The sequence below is a fragment of the Primulina tabacum genome, chromosome 2 (genome assembly GCF_025594145.1).
Source record: "Primulina tabacum isolate GXHZ01 chromosome 2, ASM2559414v2, whole genome shotgun sequence".
In the NCBI taxonomy this organism is placed as follows: Eukaryota; Viridiplantae; Streptophyta; class Magnoliopsida; order Lamiales; family Gesneriaceae; genus Primulina; species Primulina tabacum.
This window is the reverse complement of record NC_134551.1, coordinates 51,675,041-51,689,160: the sequence shown is the minus strand read 5'-3', so window position 1 is coordinate 51,689,160 and position 14,120 is coordinate 51,675,041.

Genomic DNA, 14,120 nt, shown 5'->3' with positions numbered 1-14,120 from the left:
ACGATGTGTGTTAACAAAACATTTATTTTATACATCGATATTCAAATCACAATGTCATGTATGCCACATAAACTCAACAAATAAGACATATAGACACATATTCTCAATCCAATCAATCAAACCAATCCAACATATATCATATAAGACAGATACCTGTCGTATGTTACCCGGTCGCAACATACCTCAATTCTTCGTTCCAGTTGATGTAGCTTTAGATACCAGTATAATAAGCTATCTACATCAATAACATCATTCAAATTCATCAATATAAGTTTCAAATATCTTTTGAAACTTCAAAAATTCATATCAAATTCAAATCATAGCATAATTCAATTCCGACTTCAAAACTTGATTTCTTGTCGGTTATTCTACCACATATATTTATCAGAATTAATAATAACTGACAAATAATTCTTCAATCTCAATCAAATGATTAAAATTCTCTAATTATAATAAATTGAGAATAATTCAAAATAACATCACTATAATCATCTCTTATTCGTTAAAATCATACACTATTCAACAGTCTTCAATTCCAGTATGATTTAACAATTTATCGGATTTATTCCAAAAATAGACGAATTTCAAACATCACTAAAAATATAAAATTTATACATCAAATCGAAGACCTCGTGTCAACGATCCCAGAACTGAAGTCGATTCGTCGATTGGATAAATCGATAAATCGCAAGACCGAAAAGAAAAAATCGAAATCAGTCTCCTCACCTTTTTTTCTATCTGTCGAAAACTACTGAGGTTGGTGGAATCAATTCCACCGCCTCAAGTTTTAAATTTTTTTATAATTTTTAATATTATATTAAAAAATAATATAATATATAATATTTAAAATTTTAACTCCGGTATATCCCTTTGGACTAGTCAAACGATCAAATTTTTCAAAATTCAAAACATGAAACTTCTATATCTTTGAGTTTTCTACGATATATCTAAATCTCAAATCATTTGGACTTCATATGACTAAGATAGGTCACAAATTACCATTTTGCCCTTAAAATTAATTCATTATTTTTCAACTTATTTACAAAAATACCATCAATACTATTTTATTCTCGGGGTCTCACAGTTTCTTCTTATCTTCGTTATTTTCCGTTCTTTGTTTGGTGAAATCCAATACCCTCTCATCTTCTTTTATCCCCATTTCTGAAGAAAGTTGTCGTACGTGGTGGTACTTATGTGAAACACAAGAAAGATTAATTAATCCAAGAATAATTAACATAAGTAACCACCTGTATGGAATAATAATACCATCATTTGGTTTCGATTTCGTGAATTCGACTAACTTTCCGAGCGAAATTCCGACATTCTCCGGCCTTGTCAATGTCAATCTTCTCTGGAACCATTATGCTCACGTCCAGAAGATGTGTGCCCAAACCAGCCCCAAATAGGACGGTTCCATTCATTGACATCTCTAATATACGCAAGCGTATAAAATTTTCGATCTAACTAATTGATTTTCAAAATTTTTATCAGTAAATACAACCAAACTCAATATTAGTATTAATCACGTGTATAGAATAACTAACATCAATAATCATGCGTACCTACATGTTATTTGTACCTAATAATATATCTAAAAAATTTATGTCTATGTATAATAATCCAATTTGTTGTGAAAAAGTAAAAATTTATGGTAAAAAGTAAAAAGTTCAAACTATCAAAATTTACCAAACTACACACTTTATAATATTTTTCTCTCTACTCAATTGTGAATTTCTTCAAAAATGAGAGATCTATTTATAGGAAATCTTTACAAATAATCCAAAAATAAAATACATCATTACCTACTTCATCACACACAAATTTCTAATTTTACAACTCTTATTTTCAACATTCAAATATTCAACTATTACTTTTTCAACATTCAAATATTATTTTCAACACTCCCCCTTGTGATGATGATCATGATACGATGATGTCTTCATTACGTGTTTTTGTACTGCCTCGTTAAAAACCTTACTAGGAAAAACCCATTGGGATAAAAACCATAGTAAGGAAAAAAGAGTGCAGTCACGTAAGCCCCCCCCTCATGTAGACACGAACAATTCTTCACAAATTTCGTAGATTGCGCATTCCAATATTATATATGTGCTTTTTGAATATTGACGTAGGAAGTGCCTTTGTGAAAAGATCTGATGAGTTTTCACTTGATTGAATGTGACGAACATCAATACATTTATTCTTCTCTAGCTCTTTGGTGAATGCGAAGAACTTAGGAGGAATATGTTTAGTTCTGTCGCTTTTTATGTATCCCTCTTTCATTTGAGCAACACATGCAGCATTATCTTCATATAGTATCACAGGCTTCTCGTCGAATTATAATCCGCATGAGATTTGGATATGTTGGGTCATTGATTTTAACCACACATATTCACGGCTTGCTTCATGTAGTGCAATAATCTCGGCTTGATTTGATGAAGTTGTTACGAGCGTTTGTTTCTGTGAACGCCAAGAAATTGCAGTGCCTCCACGAGTAAATACATATCCAGTTTGGGAACGTGCCTTGTGTGGATCAGATAAGTATCCAGCATCGGCATAACCAATTATACTTGGATTAGCATCTTTTGAATACAAAAGTCCCAATTCTGTCGTTCCTCGTAGATAACGGAATATATGTTTAATTCCGTTCCAGTGTCTCTTTGTTGGATATGTGCTAAATCTTGCCAACAAATTTACGACAAAAGATATATCAGGCCTTGTACAATTTGTAAGATACATAAGGGCACCGATAGCACTTAGATATGGTACTTCTGGACCAAGAATATCTTCATCATCTTCACATAGACAGAATGGATCCTTTTCTATGTTTAATGATCTAACAACCATTGGAGTACTTAAAGGATTTGATTTATCCATATTAAAACGTTTAAGGATCTTTTCTGTATAATTTGTCTGGTGAACAAACATTTCACATTCTTTTTGTTCAATTTGTAAACCCGGACAATACTTGGTTTTTCCAAGATCCTTCATTTCAAATTCTTCCTTCAAGTATGACACAACTTCTTGAATTTCCTTATTTGTTCCAATGATGTTTAAATCATCAACATATACAGCAATATTTACGCATCCGGATGTTGTTTTCTTAATGAAAACACAAGGGCATATTGAATTATTTACATATCCCTTTTTCATCAAGTGATCACTTAGCCGATTATACCACATTCGGCCGGATTGCTTTAACCCATATAACGATCTTTGTAATTTCACAGAATAACATTCTCTGGGTTTTGAACTTTGTGCTTCAGGCATCTTAAATCTTTCAGGGATTTTCATATATATATTACTATCAAGTGATCCATATAAGTAAGCTGTAACAACATCCATAAGACACATTTCTAAATTTTCAGATACCGCCAAGCTAATCAAATACCGAAACGTAATTGCATCCATCACGGGAGAATACGTTTCTTCATAATCAATTCCAAGCCTTTGAGAAAAACTTTGTGCAACAAGTCGAGCTTTATATCTTACTATTTCATTTTTCTCATTTCGCTTTCGAATAAAAACCTATTTGTTATCCAACAGGTTTTACACCTTCAGGTGTAAGGACTATAGGTCCAAAAACATTACGTTTATTTAACGAATCCAATTCAACCTGGATGGCTTCTTTTCATTTTATCCAATCCTGCTGATTTTTACATTCACCAAAAGATTTTGGTTCATAATCTTCATTATCATTTATGATGTCGATTGCCATATTATAAGAAAATATATCATCAATTTCTTCTATATCTTTTCGGTTCCATATTTTTCCAGTATTAATATAATTGATAGAGATTTCATGATTCTCGTCAGTTTGTGGTTCTGACAGAACATTTTCATCATCACGTGTTTCTTCAGGAACACCATTCTCTATTTTGTGATCATCATGTGTTTCTTCAGGAACATCATTCTTTATGTTGTGATCATCGTGTTTCGCTATGAATTTTCTTTTTCGAGGATTTTTATCCTTGGAACCGACTGGCCTTCCACGCTTCAGGCGTTTAATGACATCATGAGTATTTTCAATTTTTTTCTTCGGAATTTCAATTCGAGCAGGGGCATTTGCAGCATGTATATATGATTTAGTTACCCCTTTTGTGTCTCCAAATGCATCCGGTATTTGATTTGCTATTCTTTGCAAGTGCACAATTTGCTGTACATCTTTTTCACATTGTTTTGTTCTTGGATCCAGATGTAACAATGATGATACATACCATGTAATTTCCTTTTCGGTATGTTTTTGTTCTCCCCCTAACATTGGGAAGATTTCCTCATTAAAATGACAATCAGCAAAACGTGCTGTGAACACGTCGCCTGTCTGAGGTTCAAGATATCGAATGATTGATGGACTATCATAACCGATATAAATTCCAACCTTTCTTTGAGGTCCCATTTTCTTTCCTTGCGGTGGTGCAATATGCACATACACCATACATCCAAAAATTCTCAAATGAGAAATGTCTGGTTCTTTACCAAATGCAAGCTGCAATGGGGAGTATTTATGATATGCACTTGATCTGATGCGAATTAATGAAGCAGCATGTAAAATTGCATGTCCCCATATAGAAATAGGGAGCTTTGTTTTCATAATCATTGGTCTAGTAATCATTTGCAGACGTTTAATCAATGATTCAGCCAATCCATTCTGTGTATGTACATGAGCAACAGGATGCTCAACAATGATTCCCATAGACATACAATAATCATTGAAAGTCTGGGAAGTAAATTCACCAGCATTATCAAGTCTAATTTTCTTGATTGTATAATCGGGAAATTGATTCCTCAATTTTATTATTTGAGCAAGTAATCTTGCAAATGCAACATTTCGAGTTGACAATAAACATACATGTGACCATCTGCTGGAGGCATCAATTAATACCATAAAGTATCTGAATGGTCCACATGGTGGATGGATTGGTCCACAAATATCACCTTGAATATGTTCAAGAAACATTGGTGATTCAGTTTGGATTTTGGCTGGCGATGGTCTTATAATAAGTTTTCCAAGAGAACATGCTTTACATTGAAACTTATTATTCTGAAAGATCTTCTGGTCTTTCAGTGGATGACCATGTGTATTTTCTATAATTCTTCGCATCATTGTTGAACCAGGATGTCCTAATCGATCATGTCAATTGGTTAATATTGAAGAATTATCTACTACCATGTTTGATTCAATGAGACTTATATGTGTATAATGCAATCCAGTAGGGAGCATTGGTAGTTTTTCAATCACATATTTCTTTCCTGATTTATATGTGATAAGACACATATATTTCTCATTCCCTTCATTTATTGTTTGAGTATCATACACATGAGAATATATATCATTAAAACTCAACAAATTTCTTTTCGATTGTGGTGAATATAAAGCATCATTGATAAAAAAATTTGTACCATTAGGTAACAAAAATTGTGTTTTATCACATCCTTCAATCAAGTCTACAGGACCTGATATTGTATTCACCGTTGTTTTTGTTGGTTTTAGTTCCAAGAAATATCTTTTATCTCGGAGGATAGTGTGCGTTGTACCACTATCGGGTATGCAAACTTCAGCTTTGCTCATAGCATTTTCCATATTTGAACTTCAAAAAAAATATGCAATGAAATAAGATTACTGACAATACATATGTAAATATAACACATATCATAATTGTACAATAAAACATTATTATATGAATACATGAAAAATAAATTATTGTACATTTATATTCTACCATTATAATGTTTATTCTCAGAGAAATCATTGAGAAAATCAGTAGCATCAATATTGTTCATTTCTATCCCACCAACATATTGATCATTTCCAGAGAAATCATTCATAAAATCAGCAGCATCAAAATGAGTTGAATCACTCAAACGGTCACTGCGTTCAGTGAAGTTGCTCTCTTTTTCTTTCCCCTTTATCGATTCTTTATAGAGCTTGCAAAGGTGCTCAGGGGCTCGACAAAAACGAGACCAATGTCCTGGAGTGCCGCATCTGAAACAAGAACTTTCAAATCTTTTCGAGTGATTTTTATTAACACTCATGTTCTCATGATGCCTTTTCTGTGGGTGGTTCGTGACGCCCTTTTGAGATGAGTTATAAAAATAACTATCTCTATTGTTTTCAAAACCACGGCCTCGACCACGACCACGGCCAATTCCACGTCCACGACCACGACCACGTCCTCGACCTCGACCTCGACCAAAACCTTGTCTTTGAATTTGATTTTGGTTTCCAGATTTAAATTCATTTTTACTCACAGCATTTACTTCTGGAAATGCTGTTGATCCAGTGGGTCGGGACTGATGATTTCTCATTAATAGCTCATTGTTCTTTTCCGCCACAAGAAGACAGACGATGAGTTCAGAATATCTCGCAAATCCACGCACTCTATATTGTTGCTGTAAAGTTATATTTGATGCGTGAAACGTGAAAAATGTTTTTTCAAGCATTTCCGATTCTGTAACCTCATGTCCACAAAATTTTAGCTGCGAGATTATTCGATACATCTCTGAATTATAATCACTGACTTTCTTAAAATCTTGGAATCTTAACATATTCCATTCATCACGGGCGGTCTGAAGTATAACTTCCCTTATATGTTCAAATCTTTCTTTCAATCCTTTCCACAGAGCCATGAGATCTTTTTCGATGAGATATTCACATTTTAAACCTTCATCGAGATGTCGACGCAAAAATATTATAGCTTTTGCTTTTTCTTGTGATGAAGATATACCATTTTCTTTAATGATCTCGCTTAGACCCAATGACTCAAGATGCATTTCTACATCGAGAGTCCATGTCATATAATTTTTTCCCGTGATGTCGAGCGCAACAAATTCGAGCTTTGTCAAATTTGACATGGTGATACTAAAAAATTACGATGCATTTTATTAGTTAATGAATATTGCAATACAAAGTAATGAATAAACAACAATTACAAGCATTTGTAAAATAAAGAAAACACACGAGGAGGATATTCTCCGATAAATAAAAGACTTGTGAGTATGATAACCAAAATAATTAAAAATAACATTGAGAAAGTCATCTTCTTTTTTCTTCGAAAATTTGATGAAGAATAATTTTTAGAGAATATGAGAAAGTTGGAGTGATTGAAAGAGTTTGTGAGATCATATTTATAGGGCAAAAACTAGCCGTTTTGTTACCGTTTATGACCGTTGGTGTACAAGAAAATAAATGTATGTATTTGTATAATTTTATGGTAATAATATGGTGTATATAATATTAGTCATGTTTAAATAATTATGTATATCATATCACATTATTATAATGATGTGTCATAAGTTATTTTGTTTAAAAATCTTATAGGCTTTTATACTTGTCGTATCCCTTACCGGAAGTGTGAGATGTCGTCTTAACATCCTCCCAAGATTTATAACAAGTTTTTGAAAAATTTATTTTTATTATTTCTAATAATAACATTATATTATATATTAAATATATACACAATAAATAAATAACAGTTAAATAAATATTATTACTTTTGTTACCTTTTTCTTCTGTTTGGAGCTTGGAAAAGTATGGAGGACTTTTAGAGCTTCGTGCTGATAACGTGTTGTAAAAAAGTAAAAATTTATGGTAAAAAGTAAAAATCTCAAACTCTCAAAATTTACCAAACTACACACTTTATAATATTTTTCTCTCTACTCAATTGTGAATTTCTTCACAAATGAGATATCTATTTATAGAAAATCTTTACAAATAATTCAAAAATAAAATACATCATTACCTACATCATCACACACAAATTTCTAATTTTACAACTCTTATTTTCAACATTCAAATATTACTTTTTCAACATTCAAATATTATTTTCAACACAATTATCATATATCCCAAATATGCATCTAACCAAATAACGAGTTATGTTATAGACACAATGAGAATTACATCTGCGGTTACACATTGTTTTTTAGATTATAAAACTACCCAAAATACACTTTAATTTCAAAAATATATTTGAGATAATTTTATAATATAAAAAACAAATACCTTTAACATTATTATACATATAATATTTCTCTTTACTATCTTTCTAAAGATGTATGTTATAACAAAATTACGATATTCTATAATAAAGACCTTCGAATTTGCAAAATCTTACTTTATATTTCTGTATATATTTTCTTTCGAGTTCATAAGTATCGTCCAAGTCTATTTAAAGAAGTTTGAAAACAGAAACATGATAAATCGAACTATTACATTATATGTTTCTCTTCGAAAACAAAATGAAAAATCTCTTGATATTCATTTTTATATTTGCTAGCTTTTCACATACATTTGCATGTGTTATTGGAAAGAGATACAAGGTACGCGTTGTCAATAACCTCCCTCCAGATTCGTCACGGATGAGGTTGCATTGCGCAGCGGGGGATGATGAACTAGGCTATTATATACTTTATGCGAAAGGAGATTTTAGCTGGGAATTATGTGCAACCTACACCTTTGTTAAAAAAACTTTATATTTTTGCCATACGTGGTGGGATGGAAGAAATAGAGCTTTCGAAGTTTTTAATCATAGGCTCAAGTCTCATTGCGTGGACGAATTGTGTTATTGGGAAGTAAGAGATGATGGTTTTTATTTTGGTGGAAGCCCCGACAATGTCACTAAAATGTATGATTGGTAGATAATATTCAACAAATATCCATCTTTATAGCCAAATAAATATATTAATTCTCATTTTTTTCCTTAAATTACTTGGGATAGGGATGAAAAGTTATTCCACGCTACATATTAACATGACTAAAAATGACTAAAAAAATTCGTGACACATATTCAAGTTTCCTTTCAAAAATTCATGTCACTATCTACGTCCATCATATAAGCAATTTTGGCGGACCATTTTTGCAAAAATTCTAATTAAGTTGTTGATTTAAATCACGATATTTTCACCAGTTTATGGTAATTATTATATACTTTTTTGATGTCGTAAGTATTTATTAGTTAGTTAGCTAATATGTATCTATATATTTAATCCTCATATATTTTTTACTATTATAACAAAGTAAAAATATTTATAGACATAATGAAAAAAAATCATCAAAATAAATTTGAGATAAAATTATCAGATTATGATAAATTAGGTTTTTAAAATAAAATTAAATGAGGTTCTTAAGAAAAATACATAAATTTCTAAATATAAAAATATATTTTTAGTTAATATAAACATATCATTGATTACTTTCAAAATAACTTTCTCAAATATATGATAAAGTGGGTGTGGATTAAACGTAATGATTTTTGAGAAAATAATATTTTATAAATTTTGAGAAATTATAAATTCTTAGAGCCGAAAGCAAAAATTGTGCATTTTAAAAAAATTATTCATTGTCAATATCATTTTAAATATCATTCTACCGAAGATTCAAAATAAGATTTTTAACTCGAAATTCCAAAAAATTCCATCCATCATAAAACAAGTGTAGCTACTGCATATCGCGTATCCAAAGATAGGGATTAGGGGAGTTAAACAAAGCTTGATCTTTAAATCAAGGCACCATAAATTGATCAGAAACAGAGGGAAAATAGTTGAGTAAATTAGTGCCATAATTTGGTCGGTGTAAATTAGATTTTGTTAGGGTGCAATAAATTGTTTTTACATGGTAAAGAAATCAAAATGCGACGTTTGGATTGTTGTACTGTTTAAAATATTGGAAATGTAATGTTACCACTAACTATAGTTTTTGGTAAATCAACAAACGTTCGGTCATACACATTTGACCATTTAATTAGTCTAAATTAAGTCTTAACACAATAACTTGACATGTTTTATTTTTTTAATCATTTTTTCATTGGTGATAACACGACACCTACTATTATTGGTATGACGCTGATATAACATCAGGTATCACTTTAGTTTTGTTTAGTTAGCTCTATTAATCCTATCTCACTCACATGGCCAACCCTTAGATGCCATAAGCAAGATTTATCTGTTGTGTTCTGGATCGTGGAGGAATCACCTACTACAGTTTTACCTAGTAGGTACCGTTTGGTTCATGGTTTGAGATATATAGTAGGTAGATAAGTAATATTTTGTAATAATAAAATAAATAAAAAATGATAGTTAATATAGTGTTTGATTTAATTGATTTGATTGATTAAATTTGAGATAATATGATATTACCATTTTGTCATTGTTGAAAATATTAATAGAATATTAATAATATTATTTATTAAGGGTAATATCGTAATTTTATATTATTGATTTGATTGATGTGAGATAAATTATTACGAATTTGATTGATGTGAAATAAATAATTAATAATTTGATTGATCGAGATAAGTAATACTTGTACAAAACAAGTGATATGATATGAGTATTTATATTAATACTTACAAGTAATTGAACCAAACGGTACCGTAAAGTATACAAAGACTGTTTTCTTTTATCATTCATTACAACTAATGAACCTTTTGTCACCTTCAGTATACCATTTTCAGATTTTAAAGCATAACCATTTGAATCAAGAGTGCCAAAAGAAATTAAATTTCGTATTAATTTAGGTACACACCTTGCTTCAGAACAAGATCTTGGCCATCATGCAATCTCAGTGTAATGTTCCTTGTGCCTTTTTTCCTGCAAGATTTGTTGTCTCCCAAAAGAACCAATCATTCCTCAGCTTCAGACAGATCTTGGAACCAAGATTTTGAGGGACACATGTGGAATGAGGAGCCTGTGTCCAGTATCCAATCATTGTTCGATTCCTGATCTGCAACCACTAAAGCTTCTGCAGCCTCATATGGATTGATAAATGCATTTTGTGCACTTAAATTATCCTTACAATTCATATATAATGTTTAGTTTTCTTGGGCAGCATTATGCGTTTTTGTTATTTTTAGTGTGATTGCAGGAATTTAGGTACGACTACGACATGGGCGTGAAAATGAACTAAAATGACGCTTAGGAGAAGAAATGTGAGCCAAAGCAAGAAAAGGAGGGCAGTAAGACCCGCGCATATGCGCGACTATGCGCGACTATGGCAGTAAGCTCGGCGCATATGCGCCACTCAAGGCGCGCACATGCGCGACACAGGCAGAAGGCTCCGCGCATATCGCGCATATGCGCGCAAGAAGACTCCCAAGACAGAAATAGGCGCGCATATGCGCGCTATGCGCGCGGCGCGAGTTTTCAGAATTAAATAGGTTTCGGCGTGGGTTTTGAAGGGGTTCCGAAAATTCTTGACACAGCCGACATATCACTCGAGAAGAGGAGAAAAAAGTGAGAGCGCACGGAGCACGGGACGGGAAGAACAGAGATAGAAGACGCTAGATCCGGACACGGAGACGCACTTTCATCTCTCGCCAACACGTTCTTAATTCGGTTCCTTACTTTTACGTTTTTAATGAATACAAACAGGTTTTGTATTAATTTAGATTTGAGTATGAACTAATTCCATTGTCTAGAGATTGACTTAGTCGATGTTGAACCTATGTTATTGAAATTTGAATTTTCATTGAATTAATTCGTTGTGTTTATTTGTGATTTCTTGTCTTCAGGGCCGATCCTAATAATATTTGGGTCTGAGTCTAACTTGTAAAAAGAGGCCTCTGAATCATAATGTGTTCACGTTTTTTTTAGTTCCATAGCAATTTTTCAAATTAAATCAATACGTTAAAGACAACATAAAAAACTAAATGAATAAAAATATCAAATATGTCCAAATGATCACTAAAAAACAACCCGCCTAACAGTTTTAGAGCTAAAAATACTAATCAAGTCTGTATAATCAAGTTGTTCAATAATTTCTTTCTCAATCGATAACATAGTCAATTCATTCAATCTTTCTTGTGACTTGGTTGATCGGAGAAAAGTTTTGATGAGCTTTAACTTTGAGAAACTTCGCTCTGCACTTGCTACTGTGATCGGGACAGTCAACAAGATTTTATAAGTAATATGAGCATTTGAGATTCTAAATGCAATCATTATTCATATGAGTATCACATAAAAAGACGATGATGATCAAGCGCAAATAATCTTTAGACACATTAATAGCTTGAATGAATCTCCCACTTTTTACACAACTAAATAACTGGGAAAGGTTCTCTTACTCACCAATCGAATTCAACATCAAATATACATATCAGTTACAGCCAATCACCACACATTCTGGATACGTCCCGTCCCACATACACATTTTCAACCTTTCACTTTTGAATTTTGATCTTAGCTGGACCTGATATGATGAACGAATGGACTGATTCCATAGGGCTTTATGATTTTTAATTTTTCAGCTCGTTATACTTTATATATATTGATATTTGAAATTTTGAATACATATTTTAAGAAATATTTGGGTTTTTTCTATGCACTCTCAAGCAAAGTTTCATAGCATGAGATTTCATGATTTGAAAACTTCCTCGGTATATATTACAAAAGCAAAAATAAAAGGGAAGTCTCAAATCTTGAATCCCCGCCTCAGAAAGAGTGAATAAATCATTAATTCGAAAGCAATATATGATTGATTCTCTTTTTCTGATTTGTTCCGATTTTTATACATGTTCTTAATCCGCCATGCTTCCCTCCATTACTCCACCCCAATAAGAAAACTAGACTGGTTTGGTAAATCATACCAACAACTTATTGCCAGCTAGATTAATTCATCCACTCCTGACTTTGATTTCGAAGAGGAACGATAATTTCTTAAAATTTTACGAGTGATTTTTTTAATAATAAAATTCATGTTTCGGCCTCACTAATTCTTCACAAACTGGATTTTTTCTTTCGCTTCCATAGATGCATGTGTGGGGGCTATCTAGTATTATATATAATAATTTTTTAAAAAAAATTTTGGGCCCCAAAAAAGGGATGAGCCTGAGTCATTGGACTCATTTGACTCCAAATAAGCACGCCCCCGCTTGTCTTTAATGCTTTTGGATTACTGGCCATAATTCGACTGATCTAATAATTGAGATCTAACACTCGAGAGAGGTGATCGAAATTAGGACAGAGGAAATCGCATCGTCAGATGTTTATAACGTGCAAAAGACGTATAACTTTGGCGAATCCATAAGAGAACTTTGGTTGCATTTGTTACGTGTTACATGATTTTGAATAGACATATTAAAATCGGTAATAGGTTATACAGTTCTATTTATCACTTGAAAAAGAGAATAGAAAATATTGTGAGTTCTTGGTTAATAAATATGGTGCGAATTAACAATATGTTAAACGAATTAAATTTAGCATAGGGGAGACTCGACGAAATCACATCTCTAGATTGCTTTACTCATTGAAATTCTACTGCGTGCTAGAATTACAGGAATTGTTATTTTCTTTGAATTGATTATAAATCAACCATTTGATTTTTCTAAATAAAGTTGAGCTAGGTCAATTATGATGCTTAATATTCAATTTTAAACAATTACTCTTCGTGGGATCGATATCTGTACTCAAACCAGTACTAAAACTTGACACCGTATACTTGCGGCAGTGAAAATACGCAACACATATCCATCAGACACTATGGCAGCCTCTACATTTTTTCTTTGATTGTCTTGGAATCTTTTCCTCGCAATACTTTTTGAAGTGCCCTTCCTTGTGGAACTGCAAACATTGGAATTTTGTTAGGCTCTTGGATCTTGGTCTGTTTATTGAGCCCAGATTTGTCCTCTTTTCTGGTTTGCCTCGAGCCATGAGCATTTCCATGGTGCCAAGGAGCTCTTCTTGTCGGATCACTACGATGTACAGAGTGCTCATACTATCGAAGGCAGGTGTACTGTGCACACCTTTAAAAACTACACCAAGCTTGAAAATGTGGGAGCAGAGGATTACTTCTGTAGGTTTGACTACAAGGCTGCAACTGGAGGGTTCACTCCAGACCGTGTAGCTGTGTGAGTCACTTTTTAGAATTTTGACGTTTCTTCTGGTGTTAGTTACTGAAAATGTAAAATACACTTTGTTGATATCTGATATGAGAATTTGGTTTTATTTTGAAGGTATTGCAAGTGTTAGATGCCTTACAACCCAGATGATCTCATGGTACAATGTGAAGGATGCAAGGACTGGTATGATTAGATCGTGTAAAACTCTTGACTACACTTCGGTTGTGCAATTACGATGCAACACGTGAAATATTTTTCATTAAATGTTTTAGGTGGTCAGATATACAGAAA